Raw genomic sequence first — 16,146 nt, 5'->3', positions numbered from 1 at the left:
ACACGTTGACGACAGTAGTAGACCACTCTGAAAGCACTCTTTAATAGCTGCAAGAATATGGACAACACAGCAAAGAAATAGAATAACACTGCACCAAGCAATGTTGGAATACACGTTCTACTCAAATACAGGTGGACCTTTTGGGAAAATTTGCCATGAAAAATAGCCTAAACAAATATTTCAGGATTGAAATTATTCAGAAGTTCTCTAATTACAGTGGAATTAAGCTAACCTTCAACAACAAAAATGCAACTTGGAAATTTGCAATTGCCTGGAAATTAATGTATTTCTAAATAATGGACAGATCATTATTTATCTCCAAAGAAGGAATAACAATGGAAATTAGAAAGTATTTCAAACCAAATGAGAATCAAGAGGGTTTATCAGAATTTATGGGACTCAACTATGGTAGAACTTAGGAAATTTTGTAGCTTTAAATGCAAAAGAAAAGAAAAAGGGAATGTGACTGAAAGTTAAAGATCTGAATTTTCATCTCAATCTAGAATAAAATCAGGCCTGAAGAAAACGAATCATTGGACATCCCTGGTGGTCCAGTGGTTTGGAATCCTCCTGCCAGTGCAGGGCACACAGGTTCAATCCCTGGTCCAGAAGATCCACATGCCATGAGGCAACTAGGCCCATGCACCAGAACTACTGAGCCTGCCCTCTGGATCCCATGAGCTACAACTACTGAGCATTCTTGCCGCGAATTCTGAAACCCTTGAGCCCTAGAGCCTGTGCTCCAAAACAAGAGAACCCGCCACAACTAGAGAAAGCCTACTGTGCACCAACAAAAAACTCAGCCCAGAAAAAGAAAAACTTGAATCATAAAACTAACAGGAAATGATGAAATGTTTGGAACATTACACGTAATAGAAAACTAGAAGTCAGTTTGAGAGTATTGACTCAGCTATGAGAGTATTGATTAAATGGATAAAAGTCTAATGACCAAGAAAAGAAAAAAAACACATCCCTTATATCAAGGATAAAAAGAGACATCACTACAGATCTTGATTACAAGTGTAATTAGAGGATATTATGAAGAACAACAGATGGGTTCCAAATAGGAAAAGGAGTACGTCAAGGCTGTATATTGTCACCCTGCTTATTTAACTTATATTCAGAGTACATCATGAGGAACACTGGGCTGGAAGAAGCACAAGCTGGAATCAAGATTGCCAGGAGAAATATCAATAACCTCAGATATGTAGATGACACCACCCTTATGGCAGAAAGTGAAGAGGAACTCAAAAGCCTCTTGATGAAAGTGAAAGAGGAGAGTGAAAAGGTTGGCTTAAAGCTCAACATTCAGAAAACAAAGATCATGGCATCTGGTCCCATCACTTCATGGCACATAGGTGGGGAAACAGTGTCAATTTATTTTGGGGGGCTCCAAATTCACTGCAGATGGTGATTGCAGCCATGAAATTAAAAGATGCTTACTCCTTGGAAGGAAAGTTATGACCAACCTAATAGCATATTATAAAGCAGAGACGTTACTTTGCCAACAAAGGTCTGTCTGGTCAAGGCTATGGTTTTTTCAGTGGTCATGTATGGATGTGAGAGTTGGACTGTGAAGAAAGCTGATCGCCGAAGAATTGATGCTTTTGAACTGTGGTGCTGGAGAAGACTCTTGAGAGTCCCTTGGACTGCACGGAGATCCAACCAGTCCTTTCTAAAGGAGATCAGTCCTGGGTGTTCATTGGAAGGACTGATGCTGAAGTTGAAACTCCAATACTTTGGCCACCTCATGAAAAGAGTTGACTCATTAGAAAAGACCCTGATGTTAGGAGGGATTGGGGGCAGGAGGAGAAGGGGATGACAGAGTAAGAGATGACTGGATGGCATCACCGGCTCGATGGTCATGAGTTTGAGTGTACTCTGGGAGTTGGTGATAGACAGGGAGGCCTGGCGTGCTGCAGTTGATGGGGTCGCAAAGAGTCGGACACGACTGAGCGACTGAACTGAACTGAATGAAGAACTTTGTAAACCAGGAATTCTGTTAAGTTTTGAAGTATTATATGGAAAAGCAAAATTAACAGAGAAAGACAAAATAAGGATGATCATGTATTTAAAAAAATTCACTCATAATTGAAAACCTTTATCACAAACTTAACTCCAAGCCCAGATGGCATTATGATGAATTATTTCTAAAATTTAAGGAAGGAAAACTTGCAAACAAAAACTCATCAGAATTAAAAAAAAAAAAAAGACAACAGTTTTTAATATGAATCCTGAATAATTTTTTATTTCAAAACCTGATAAAGCTATGACTTTTCTTTCTTGTAATATTGATACAAATTCCCAAACAAAATGTTACCAAGTTGAATAATACAGGAACATGAAGCAATTCTGAAGCAATTCTTTTTAAAAAGGACGTATTATGACTGACTGAGGTTTATTTCAGGAATAATCTAGGTTTAATATTTTGAGAGCTCAACCAATATGATACAAATTAATTGGGAAAATGAGGTTATATGATCATCTAAACATATGAAAAGGATAAAGTAAAAAATACATTAATGGTAAAACCTTCTGGGAATAGAAATATTTTATATTTAATGGTGTAGTGAAACCACATATCCTGTTCAGGATTGAGGATGAGAGATGGATGCCCATTAACAGCATATCTATTCATAGCATACTGTAGGTTCTAACTAATGCAGTAAGAAAATGAGAATTAGAACAAAAATAGGAAGTGCCAAGGAAAAGGCAATGGCAACCCACTGCAGTACTCTTGCCTGGAGAATCCCATGGACCGAGGAGCCTGGTAGGCTGCAGTCCAGAGGGTCAGAAAGAGCTGGACATGGCTGAGCGACTTCACTTTCACTTTTCACTTTCATGCATTGGAGAAGGAAATGGCAACCCACTCCAGTACTCTTGCCTGGAGAATCCCAGGGATGGCAGAGCCTGGTGGGCTGCCGTTTATGGGGTCACACAGAGTTGGACCCAACTGAAGTGACTTAGCAGCAGCAGCAGAAAGTTCAAAAGAATTTATTAGGTTTAATAAGTGAGTTTAATGAATTAGAGATAGCAATTATGTTTCTCTATGGTATGAAGCAGAAAAAAATGAAATTTAAAATGATGCCACATACAAAGCATTAAAAACTGACTACCTATGGCAGTAAAGGAATAGAGGAACAACAGCCATGAGACATGTAAACCAAAAAGTAAAATGACAGCCATAAATCCAATTATATCAGTATCAGGTGTGAATGGATTAGACAATTCAAATACCAGATTGTCAGATTGAATGAAGCATAGCATCCAAGTATATGCTATCTGTAGGAGACACACTTAGATTGAAAGATACAATTATGTTGAAAAGGATTTTAAAAAGCCATGTGAATAGCAACCATAAGGAAACTAAGTATACTAATTTAAAACAAAATAGTCTTTAAAGATTAGAGGTGAAAATGGACATTTTATAATAAAAGTTGCAGTCTCGTAGGTAGGTTAAACAATGAGAAAAAATGTGCAACTAAGAACAGCACTAAGACAGGTGGAGTGAATACTGACTCCAGTGAAGAATGGAGAAATAGAAAATTCAACAATAATGGTTAGAGACTAAAACACTTTCTAAGTAACAGATCAATTAGAAAAGACTTGAGAGTAATTTTATGAACCAACTAGCCTGAAGAAGCATCTTTTGAACATTCAGTCAAATGGAAGCAGAATATATTCTTTTCAAGCATACATAGAAAAATTTCCAATGTAGATATTATGTTAGGCTGTAAAACAACTTCAACATTTTAAAGGACTGAAATCACAACAAAGTATGTTCTCTGACCACAGTGGAATGAAATTAGAGTTGAAGAAGCAGAAGAAATTTGCGAAATTCACAGCTATGAGGAAATTAAACAACACTTTCCTAAATATTAATAACTAGTGGGTCAAAGAAAAAAACATGAGAGAAGTTAGAAAATACTTTGACATTAAAGAAAATGAAGACAACAAAACATTTCGGGTGCAAATAGTTTCTCTTAGGAAATTTGTAGTGATAAATGCCCACTTTTTTTTTTTAAAAAAAGACTTCAAATCAATAAACTAACTTTACACTTTAATGCAAGAAGAAGAAACTAAACCTAAATAGAATGAAGAAAATAATAAGAATTAGAGTGGAAATTATTAATAAAATCAAGGAAGAAAAAAGTAAAATTAAGGAAATCTGAAAGTTGTTTTCTAAAAGAGCAACAAAATTGACAACCTTGACCTACAGTGACCATGAAAAAGACTCAAATTACTAAAATATGGAATGAAAGGATGCATTACTACTGATCTTATAGAAGTTAAAAAGATTGTAAGAGACTACTATAGAATGATTCACTTATATACCAATCAATTAATTGGACAAATTCTTAGGAAGACTCAAATGAACAAAACTGATGCAAGAATAAAAAATCTGAAAAGAGATTGAACTAAAACACAAAAACCCATTATCAGATGGTTTTACTGTTGAATTCTAACAAACGTTTATAGATACCAATTTTTACAAATTTTTCCAACAAATAAGAGGAAGGCAGGCCAGTATTATTCTGATAACAAAAATCAAAGAGATTACAAGAAAACTACAGAGCAATATCTCTTTATGAATAGGTGCAAAGATTGTCAACAAAATACTAGCAAATTGAATCCAGTAATGTCATGACCATGTGAGATTTATACCAGGAAATCATCTTTTTCTTGGGTGCTCAGCCTTTTTATCGTCATGGTCCAACTCTCGCATCTGTACATGACTACTGCAGAAACCATAGCTTTGACCATATGGATCTTTGTCGGCAAAGTGATGTCTCTACTTTTTAGTATCCTGTCTAGGTTTGTCATAGCTTTTCTTCCAAGGAATAAGCATCTTCTAATTTTGTGACTGTAGTCACTGTCAGCAGTGATTTTGGAGCCCAAGAAAAATCTGTCACTTTTTCCTCCATCTATTTGCCATGAAGTGATGGGACCAGATGCCATGATCTTAATTTTTTGAATGTTGAGTTTTAAACAACTTATTCATTCTCCTCTTGCCATCTTCATCAAGAGCCTTTTTAATTCCTGTTCACTTTCTGCCGTTAGGATGGTATCATCTGCATATCTGAGGTTGTTGATGTTTCTCCTGGAAATCTTGATTTCAGCTTGTCATTCATCCAGCCCTGCATTTGCATGATATACTCTCAGTTCAGTTCAGTTGCTCAGTCGTGTCCGACTCTTTGCAACCCCATGAACCAAAGCACGCCAGGCCTCCCTGTCCATCACCACTCTCGGAGTTCACTCAAACTCATGTCCATCGAGTCAGTGATGCCAACCAGCCATCTCATTATCTGTCATCTCCTTCTCCTACTGCTCCCAATCCCTCCCAGCATCAGAGTCTTTTCCAGTGAGTCAACTCGTTGCATGAGGTGGCCAAAGTATTGCAGTTTCAGCTTTAGCATCAGTCCTTCCAATTAACACCCAGGACTGATCTCCTTTAGAATGTACTGGTTGGATCTCCTTGCAGTCCAAGGGACACTCAAGAGTCTTCTCCAACACCAAGTTCAAAAGTATCAATTCTTTGGCGATCAGCTTTCTTCACAGTCCAACTCGCACATCCATACATGACCACGGGAAGAACCATAGCCTTGACTAGACGGACATTGGTTGGCAAAGTAATGTCTCTGCTTTTTAATGTGCTATCTAAGTTGGTCATAACTTTCCTTCCAAGGAGTAAGTGTCTTTAAATTTCACAGCTGCAATCAGCATCTGCAGTGATTTTGGAGCCCAAAAAATTTAAGTCTGACACTGTTTCTACTGTTTCTCCATCTATTTCCCATTAAGTGATGGGACCAGTTGCCATGATCTTAGTTTTCTGATTGCTGAGCTTCAAGCCAACTTTTTCACTCTCTTCTTTCACTTTCATCAGGAGACTTTTTAGTTCCTCTCCACTTTCTGCCATAAGGGTGGTGTCATCTGCATATCTGGGGTTATTGATATTCTCCCAGCAATCTTGATTCCAGCTTGTGCTTCTTCCAGCCCAGCGTTCCTCTTGATGTACTCTGCATAGAAGTTAAATAAGCAGGGTGACAATATACAACCTTGACGTACTCCTTTTCCTATTTGGAACCAGTCTGTTGCTCCATGTCCAGTTCTAACTGTTGCTTCCTGACCTGCATACAGGTTTTTCAAGAGGCAGGTCAGGTGGTCTGGTATTCCTATCTCTTTCAGAATGTTCCACAGTTTATGGTGATCCCCACAGCCAAAGGCTTTGGCATAGTCAATGAAGCAGAAATAGATGTTTTTCTGGAACTCTTTTTCTCCGTGATCCAGCGGATGTTGGCAATTTGATCTCTGGTGCCTCTGCCTTTTCTAAAACCAGTTTGAACATCTGGAAGTTCACGGTTCACATATTGCTGAAGCCTGGCTTGGAGAATTTTGAGCATGACTTTACTAGCGTGTGAGATGAGTGCAATTGTGCAGTAGTTTGAGCATTCTTTGGCATTGCCTTTCTTTGGGATTGGGATGAAGACTGACCTTTTCCATTTCTGTGGCCACTGCTGATTTTTCCAAATTTGCTGGCATATTGAGTGCCTCACTTTCACAGCATCATCTTTCAGGATTTGAAATAGCTCAACTGGAATTCCATCACCTCCACTAGCTTTGTTAGTAGTGATGCTTTCTAAGGCCCACTTGACTTCACATTCCAGGATATCTGGCTCTAGGTGAGTGATCACACCATAGTGATTGTCTGGGTCATGAAGATCTTTTTTGTACAGTTCTTCTGTGTATTTTTGCCACCTCTTCTCAATATCTTCTGCTTCTGTTAGGTCCACACCATTTCTGTCCTTATCGAGCCCATCTTTGCATGAATTGTTCCCTTGGTATCTCTCATTTTCTTGAAGAGATCTCTTGTCTTTCCTACTCTGTTGTTTTCCTCTATTTCTTTGCATTAATCGCTGAGGAAGGCTTTCTTATCTCTCCTTGCTATTCTTTGGAACTCTGCATTCAGATGCTTGTATCTTTCCTTTTCTCCTTTGCTTTTTGCTTCTCTTCTTTTCACAGCTCTTTGTAAGGCATCCTCAGACAGCCATTTTGCTTTTTTGCATTTCTTTTCCATGGGGATGGTCTTGGTCCCTGTCTCCTGTACAATGTCACAAACCTCCGTCCAGAGTTCATCAGGCACTCTGTCTATCAGATCTAGTCCCTTAAATCTATTTCTCCCTTCCACTGTATAATCATAAGGGATTTGATTTCGGTCATATCTGAAAGGTCTAGTGGTTTTCCCTACTTTCTTCAATTTCAGTCTGAATTTGGCAATAAGGAGTTCATGATCTGAGCCACAGTCAGCTCCTGGTCTTGTTTTTGCCAACTGTATAGAGCTTCTCCATCTTTGGCTGCAAAGAATATAATCAACAACTGTATAGAGCTTCTCCATCTTTGGCTGCAAAGAATATAATCAATCTGATGTCGGTGTTGACCATCTGGTGATGTCCATGTGTAGAGTCTTCTCTTGTGTTGTTGGAAGAGGGTGTTTGCTATGACCAGTGCATTCTCTTGACAAAACTCTATTAGCCTTTGCCCTGCTTCTTTCCGTGCTCCAAGGCCAAATTTGCCTGTTACTCCAGGTGTTTCTTGACTTCCTACTTTTGCATTCAAGTCCCCTATAATGAAAAGGACATCTTTTTTGGGTGTTAGTTCTAATAGGTCTTGTAGGTCTTCATAGAACCGTTCAACTTCGGCTTCTTCAGCATTACTGGTTGGGGTGTAGGCTTGGATTACTATAATATTGAATGGTTTGCCTTGAAATGAACAGATCATTCTGTCGTTTTTAAAATTGCATCCAAGTACTTCACTTCAGACTCTCTTGTTGATCGTGATGGCTACTCCATTTCTTCTAAGGGATTCCTGCCCACAGGAGTAGATATAATGGTCATCTGAGTTAAATTATATACTCTAATTATAAATATAGTGTATGTGATAAACTCTGCATAAGTTAAATAAACAGGGTGACAATATACAGCATTTTTGTACTCTTGCCAATTTTGAGCTAGTCTCTTGTTCCATATCTGGTTCTAACTATTGCTTTTTGACTTGCATACAGGTTTCTCAAGAGGCAGGTAAGGTGGTCTAGTATTCCCATCTCTTAAAAAGTTTTCCACTTGTTGTGATCCATACAGTCAGAAGCTTTGGAGTAGTCAGTGAAGCAGAATTAGATATTTTTCTGGAATTCTGTTTTTCTGTGATCCAACAGATGTTGGCAATTTGATCTCTGGTTTCTCTGCCTTTTCTAAATCCAGCTTGAACATCTGGGAGTTCTTGGCTCATGTACTGTTGAGGTCTAACTTGAAGGATTTTGAACTTTATCTTACTGTCATGTGAAGTGAGCATAATTGTATGGTAGTTTGAATATTATTTGGCATCGCCTTTCTTTAGGATTGGAATGAAAATTGACATTTTCTAGCCCTGTGGCCATTGCTAAGTTTTCCAAATTTGCTGGCGTTGAGTGCAGCACTGTAACAGAATCATCTTGTAGGATTTGAAATAACTTAGCAGGAATTTATCACTTCCACCAGCTTTGTTCATAGTGATGCTTCCTAAGGCCCACTTGACTTCATACTCCAGGGTGCTTGGCTCTAAATGAATGAGCCCATCACGTGGTTATCTGGGTCATTAAGATTTTTTTGTATATTTCTGTGTATTCTTGCCACTTCTTAATATCTTCTGTTTCTGTTAGTTTCTTGCCCTTTCTATCCTTTATTGAGCCCATTTTTGCATGAAATGTTCCCTTGCTATCTCCAATTTTCTTGAATAAATCTCTGTTCTTTCCCATTCTATTATTTTACTCTATTTCTTTGTGTTGATCACTTAGGAAACCTTTCTTATCTCTCCTTTTATTCTCTGGAACTCTGCATTCAGTTGAGTATATCTTTCCTTTTCTCCTTTGCCTTTTGCTTCTTTTGTTTTCTCAGCTATTTGTAAGGTCTCCTCAGACAAACATTTTGCCTTCTTAAATTTCTTTTTTGGGGGGGATGTCTTTGATCCCTGTCTCCTGTACAGTGTTGTGAACCACTATCCATAGTTCTTCAGGCACTCTGCCGGATTTAATTCCTTTAATTTATTCGTCATCTCTGCTGCATAAACATAAGGGATTTGATTTATGTCATACCTGAATCATCTTATTGGTTTTCCCTGCTTTCTTCAATTTAAGCCTGAATTTTGCAATAAGGAGTTTATGACTTGAGCCACAAGCAGCTCCAGGTCTTTTTTGCTGACTGTAAGGAGTTTCTCCATCTTCAGCTACAAAAACTTTAATCAGTGTGATTTTGGTATTGACCATCTGGTGATGTCCATGTATAGAGTTGTGTCTTGTGTTGTTGGAAGAGGGGGTTTGCTCTGACCGTTCTGTTCTCTTGGCAAAACTCTTAACCTTTGCCCTGCTTCCTTTTGTACTCCAAGGCCAAACTTACCTATTACTTCAGGTATCTCTTGACTTGCTGCTTTTACATTCCAGTCCCTTATAAAAAGGACATCTATTTTGGGGGTTAGTTCTAGGTCTTGTAGGTATTCATAGAACTGTTCAACTTCAGTTTCTTTGGCATTAGTGGTTGGGGCATAGACTTGGATTACTGTTACGTTGAATGGTTTGCCTTGGAAACAAACTGAGATCATTCTTTTTTTTTTGAGATTGCACCCAAGAACTGCATTTTGAAGTCTTTCGTTGACTACAAGGGTTACTCCATTTTTTTTTTAAGGAATTCTTGCCCATAGTAGTAGATGTAATAGTCATCTGAATTGAATTTGCCCGTGCCTGTCCAGTTTAGTTAACTCTTTCCTAAGATGTCAATATTCACTCTTGCCATCTCCTGCTTGACCCCATTTAATTTACCTTGATTCATGGACCAAACATTCTAGGTTTCTATTCAATAAGTTCTTTACAGCATGGAACTTTACTTTTCACCACCCAGACATATCCACAATTGACCATTTCTCCTTTGGCCCATTCTGTTCATTCTTTCTGAAGCTATTTCTCCACTCTCCCCCAGTAGCATAGTGGATACCTATTGACTTGGGGGGTTTATCTTCCCATGTCATATGTTTTTGCCTTTTCATACTGTTCATGGTGTTCTCAAGGCAAGAATACTGAAGTGGTTTGCCATTCCCTTCTCCAGTGGACTGCATTTTGTCAGAACTCTCCACCATGACCCGTCCATCTTGGGTGGCCCTGCACAGCATGGCTCATATCTTTATTAAGCATGTGTAAGCCACTCTAGTACTCTTGCCTAGAAAATCCCATGGACGGAGAAGCCTGGTAGGCTGCAGTCCATGGGGTCGCTACGAGTCAGATATGACTAAGCGACTTCACTTTCACTTTTCATTTTCACACATTGAAGAAGGAAATGGCAACCCACTCCAGTGTTCTTGCCTGGAGAATCCCAGGGAAGGGGGAGCCTGGTGGGCTGCCGTCTATGGGGTCGCACAGAGTCGGACACGACTGAAGTGACTTAGCAGCAGCAGCAGCAGCAAACCTATGGAAAGCAAATGTAGACCTTAAAAAAATGGGACATTTTCACACTAAAATGACATGGAGATAACATAAATAAGAAAATGTAAAACATAACAGCAGCAAGTTATAAAAATACGAGGGCATAAAACCAAATGTAAAGTATTAATGTGTTTGATTAATTAATATGATAAATGCAAATTGAATTAAATTCTCCTATTAAAAGACAGATTCATTTGTTTAAAATATTCTCAATAAATTTTGTAAGGAACATCTAAAACAATTTGGTGAGATGGACAGCAGTATATTCAGCTGAATTACATCGTCAGATAGAATAAAAGAGGCAATTAGGTTATGTTTTTAAAGTTTAAAATTAACAGAATGTTTTCAAACAGTTACAGGCATACCTTGCTTTATTGCACTTAATTGTTGCTTCACAGATACTGTGTTTTCTACAAACTGAAGGGTTGTGGCATCATTGCTTTCAGCAACTCTGTGAGCACCATTTATCTAACAGGCTTTGTCCAATGATGTCTGTTGTATTTTGGTTATTCTTATAATATTTCAAGCCTTTTCATTATTTTATTTGCTATGGTGATCTATGATCATTGACCTTTGACATTCCTATTGGAATTGTTTTGGCATTTTTTGGGAGTAAAGTATTTTAAAATTAAGCTATGTATATTGTTCTTTTAGTCTGTCGTACACTAAGCATGTGTACTAAGTTGCTTCAGTCTCGCCTGACTCTTTGCGACCCTATGGACTGTAGCCTGCCAGACTCATTTGTCCAGGTGGCACTAGTGGTAAAGAACGCACTTGCCAATGCAGGAGACTTAAGAGACTTGGGTTCAATCCTTGGGTTGGGAAGATCCCCTGGAGGAGGGCACAGCAACACACTCCAGGCTTATTTGCAGCAAAGGATTCAAGCTGGTTGAAAAGTCAGCATGGTGATGTCAGTGTTCCCAAATTAGACTGAGTTATGGGCTTCCCAGATGGCACTAGTGGTAAAGAACCTGCCTGCCAATGCAGGAGACATCAGAGACGCAGATTCGATCCCTGGGTCAGAAAGATCCCCTGGTGAAGGGCATGGCAACACACTTGAGTATTCTTGCCTGGAGAATACCATGGATAAAGGAACCTGGCAGTTGTAGTCCATAGTGCCTCTCAGAGTTGAACACAACTGAAGCAACTTAGCACACATGCATGCATGCATTGATTTTTATGCTCCCAGTAATGAATTTCATTCTCTCAACCTCTCTACAACATGTAAGCCATTTCTTCACCTTTTGGGCAGTTACCAGTACAGATGAGCCTTGACAACTTTGGGGTTAGAGCTACTGACCCTCCACACAGTAGAAATCACCATATAACTTTATAGTTGGCAATCCATATCCTCAGACTCAACCAACTGTGGATGAATCCGGTAGTACAGTAGTATATATTCAGTGAAAAAAATCTGAGTAAAAGTGAGCCCACTTGTTTCAAACACGTTGTCCAAGTGTCAGCTGTACTTTCCTGAGCCTTTTACAAGTTTTGTTTGTACCCTTAACCATTTTAATGCAGAGGTTTTCCTAGTATCTAAAGTTTTATCAACTACAAGTTGCACACTGTTATGATGAAGTATTTTTTTGGTAAACTTTATGAGTAATTCACTGTGAAAAATCATACCAATTATATGAGTTCTGCATTCCTCTTATATTTTTATCATTGTGATCATTGTGCAGCCCATAGTGTAGCTCCATGTTCTCCAATAAATTAGATCAGAAAGCTTCTCTACCACCAGTAGGCCTCCCTATGGGGTAGGGAAGAAGTTCTCAAAGAAGAGAGATTATGTTTTAGCATAAAAGGAAGCAGTCAATAAATCTTTTCTCAATTAAAATTAGGAGTAAAGACAAACCACAGAATGAGAGAATATACCCATAACTCATATAGCAAAGGGTATTCATATATATAGTATATTCATAATTTATTGAGTTCTCTTTAAATATAAGACAACCGAGTAGAAGAAAATGAGCAAAACATAACTCAGGAATTTTACAGACAGGGAAACAGGTATAGCCAGTAAACATGAAAAAATACCAGTAATTAGTGAAATGCAAATTAAGGCAGTGAGATACACATCTGTATCCAAGTAGACTGATAAGAGTTAGGTCTAGCAATACCACAGGCTCAAGAGGATGTGAATAATGGTTACTTGTACACATCTCCTGCAGGGATGTAAGTTGGTACAACTACTTTGGAAATTAAGTTGGCTTTCTTGAGAACTTGAAAATTTGTGTAACTTATTGCTACCCAACAAACCCACTCAAGAAATGCTTACAGATATACACCTTGAAGCAAATATGTTCACAGCAGCAGTGTTATTAAGAAAAACAAAAAAGATGGAAATGACTCAAATATCCTTCATAGGTAACTGAATAAACAAATTTTGTTTTACTGACCTAGTGCTTTATTATAATGTCATGAAAACGTATGAAGTATTACTGTATATAATCACATGGACAAATTAGGGGAATATGAGTGAAAAAACAAGTATTAGGAAACTATAGGTTGCTCAAAAACAAGTATAATCAAACTTCATTGTTTTCACATGACATTTGTAATGAAACTATAATTCGTAAAAGACAATAGATATATAAACTCAACAATCAGGTTACAGATTACCTCAGGATGGAGAAGAGGGAAGGGGCACGGTATGGAAAACATAGCTAAATGCAAGTTGCTAGTGGTATTTGGTTAAATGGTGGATGGACCAGAGATACTCAGTATCTTCAGAATGTTATTATATATTATAAAATATATTACATTTATTTTTTTTAGTTTCTTTTTTACCACACTGGGTCTTCACTGCTGTGTGTAGTCTTGCTCTAGTTGCAGCAAGCATTGGCTTCTCATTGCGGTGACTTCTCTTGTGGAACATGGGCTCCAGGTATGTGGGCTTCAGTAGCTGTGGTGCAGGCTCAATAGTTATGCCTCACTGGCTCTAGAGCACTGGCTTAGTAGTTGTGGCACAGAGGCTTATTTGCTCCACAGCATGTGGGATCTTCCTGGTGTGCGTGCATGCATGCTCAATCATGTCAGACTCTTTGGGACCTTATGGACTCTAACCCACCAGGTTACTGTGTCCATGGGATTTTCCAGGCAAGAATACTAGGGTAGGTTGCCATTCCCTTCTCCAGGGTAACTTCCCATCCAGGGATTTAACCTGTGTCTCCTGCATTGTCAGGCAGATTCTTTATCACTAGACCACCAGGGAAACCATACATGTCTTTATGCATCAAATGTAGAAGCATTTTTATTTCAAAGTTTTTCACAGCTTTTCGCTAGTTTGGGACTTTTCCAAAGGACCTGAAAAGGACCACAGCAACGTGTTCCCTTAGTTGGTGTTTGCGAGGTTTACAAAAGTAAGATATTTTAACTGTAATCATATAAGACTGTTGTCTCTCATTTTAATTTCATCTTACCCTTGCTTCACCTAGCAAAAGAATTGCTTCAGGCATTTTGTGATTGGGGATATACTTAATGTGTCTTTAATAGGGTACATTTGTGGTTCACAGTCACTTTTGAGTGTATTCAGTTACTGCTATCAGCTTTATTGTGGTGGGAATGTGTTCTGTGGTGCCTGGCACCTGGAGTATCTGAGTAGTGAAGAAGCTAAAGATTATAATTTATGAAGCCAGAAGATTGGGAAAAATTTTTCCAATTATTTGATGTTTAAAATTTTAACTAGGGAATTTAATTCTCATAGATTTCCCCTCAAAAGATAACTTTTATTAGAAATATATTCAATAACACATTCAAGTAGAGAAATTCACTATACATATTTTTCCTTTTATAGAACTCTACCTTTCAAATAAAACAGATTTTTTTTTTAAATGATACAAAGCTGTAGCATTATCAATAAGAATTTATATTTTTAGATGAAGTTGATTGTTGTATACATCCTGATTTTTGGTTTAAAATTAATCAGCCCAGAACAGATGGACAAACTGTGGCATATTCAAATGATAGACTACTGTACAGCAATGAGAAAGAATGATCTACAATTAAACAGAGCATACATGAATCTCACAAACATAAGGAAGAGTGAAAAAAGCCAGACACTGCTGCTGCTGCTGCTGCTGCTAAGTCGCTTCAGTCGTGTCCGACTCTGTGCAACCCCGTAGACGGCAGCCCACCAGGCTCCCCCGTCCCTGGGATTCTCCAGGCAAGAACACTGGAGTGGGTTGCCATTTCCTTCTCCAATGCATGAAAGTGAAAGGTGAAAGTGAAGTTGCTCAGTTGTGTCAGACTCTTAACAACCCCATGGCCTACAGCCCACCAGGCTCCTCCATCCATGGGATTTTCCAGGCAAGAGTATTGGAGTGGGATGCCATTGCCTTCTCTGAAGCCAGACAGTAAAAAGTGCTTATTATGTAATTTCATTTATATAAAATATAAAAAGTGGCTTAAATTCATCTGTGCTGTTAGATTGCAGGATACTGATCACCCCTGGGAGACAGGGAGCCAGTGACTAGATGGAGAAGTATGGAGGGGACTTCTGGGGGACTGGAATTATTATTTTTTTTATTCTTTTATTTCTATAACCTTTTTAAAGAGTAATTTTAGACTTACAGCAAAATTCAGAGGAAAATAACAGATTTCTCCTAGATCCCTTGCCCCATACATGTATAACCTCTGCCATTATGAACATCCCCTACCAGAGTGTGGTGTATTTGTTGTAATTGATGAACCTATGAATCATGCTCTTTTTGATCTAGATTCTAGTTAAAGGGCTGTATTCAGTTTGTGAAAATTCTTTTAACTGTGTACACATGATATGTGCACTTTTCTGTAGTACTATACTCAGTAAAAAAGTTTGGAAAAGAAAACAATAATAACAAAAAACCCCAAAATAAAAGCATTAAAAATTAATCAACCTTGCTCTAGAAAAGACTTGGTTTCTCCATTTTTTCTATGGTGAATATTATAAAAACTGTATTCATAAAGAGGCAATCAAATATATATCAAATAGGGAAAGTAGAATTCTATCTTGTATCAGGCCCTTAATTAATGAAAGTGTGCTATTTTTCTGGATTTTCTGATTTTTAAGTATGCATGACAGGTTTTTGAAATTTGAATTTATGGTGTATTTTTTTCCCCCTTCTTTTAAGTAAGATTCACTCAGCCTTCAGGTCTCAAAAATCCTGGATTTGTTCCTGATCAAATGATATACTGAATGAAAAGAATATATATAGTCAATGAAAGCTTCAAGTAAGAAAATAGATAAGGATAAATCAAAAAGTTATTCAGGTAGCTTTGACTGGGTTTGTTGTTTAATTGCTAAGTTGTGTCCAAGTCTCTGCAATCCCATGGACCTTACCCCACCCCACTGGGTTATTCGTGCCTTGAAAGGTCTTAGACTCTGGCTTTAAATTTAGTAAGTGTGCTCTATAGTTTGTTAGGTAACTGGTCTACCATGTATTATATAGTTGTTTGTTTTGCTTATATTTACCTTGTAATTTGGCAGTTTTTTTCTAAACCATTTAGATTTAGATGGTTTAGATTGGACTTAATGTGAATACTTAATGTGAATAATGAGAAATACAGATAAATACTGTTTTTCTCTGCTATGTAGTAGATTTTTATTTAACAGAAATAATTCAGGATTAAGAATGTATTGAAACCTAACTTGGTTTTCTTATTTA

The 16,146-nt window shown here is 37.9% G+C and overlaps 1 protein-coding gene across 7 annotated transcripts in view; it reads left to right on the top strand.

Annotated features, from left to right (window-relative positions):
• The window catches only part of ATF7IP2 (activating transcription factor 7 interacting protein 2), an 82,644-nt gene that overhangs the window by 4,090 nt on the left and 62,408 nt on the right, over window positions 1-16,146 (top strand). The window lies entirely within an intron of this gene.

Source organism: Moschus berezovskii, chromosome 27, assembly GCF_049115385.1.
Source record: "Moschus berezovskii isolate FMDL1 chromosome 27, NW_MosBer_1.0, whole genome shotgun sequence".
Lineage (NCBI taxonomy): Eukaryota > Metazoa > Chordata > Mammalia > Artiodactyla > Moschidae > Moschus > Moschus berezovskii.
Note: the sequence above shows the minus strand (reverse complement) of the source record. Positions and strands in the feature narration are given on the sequence as shown.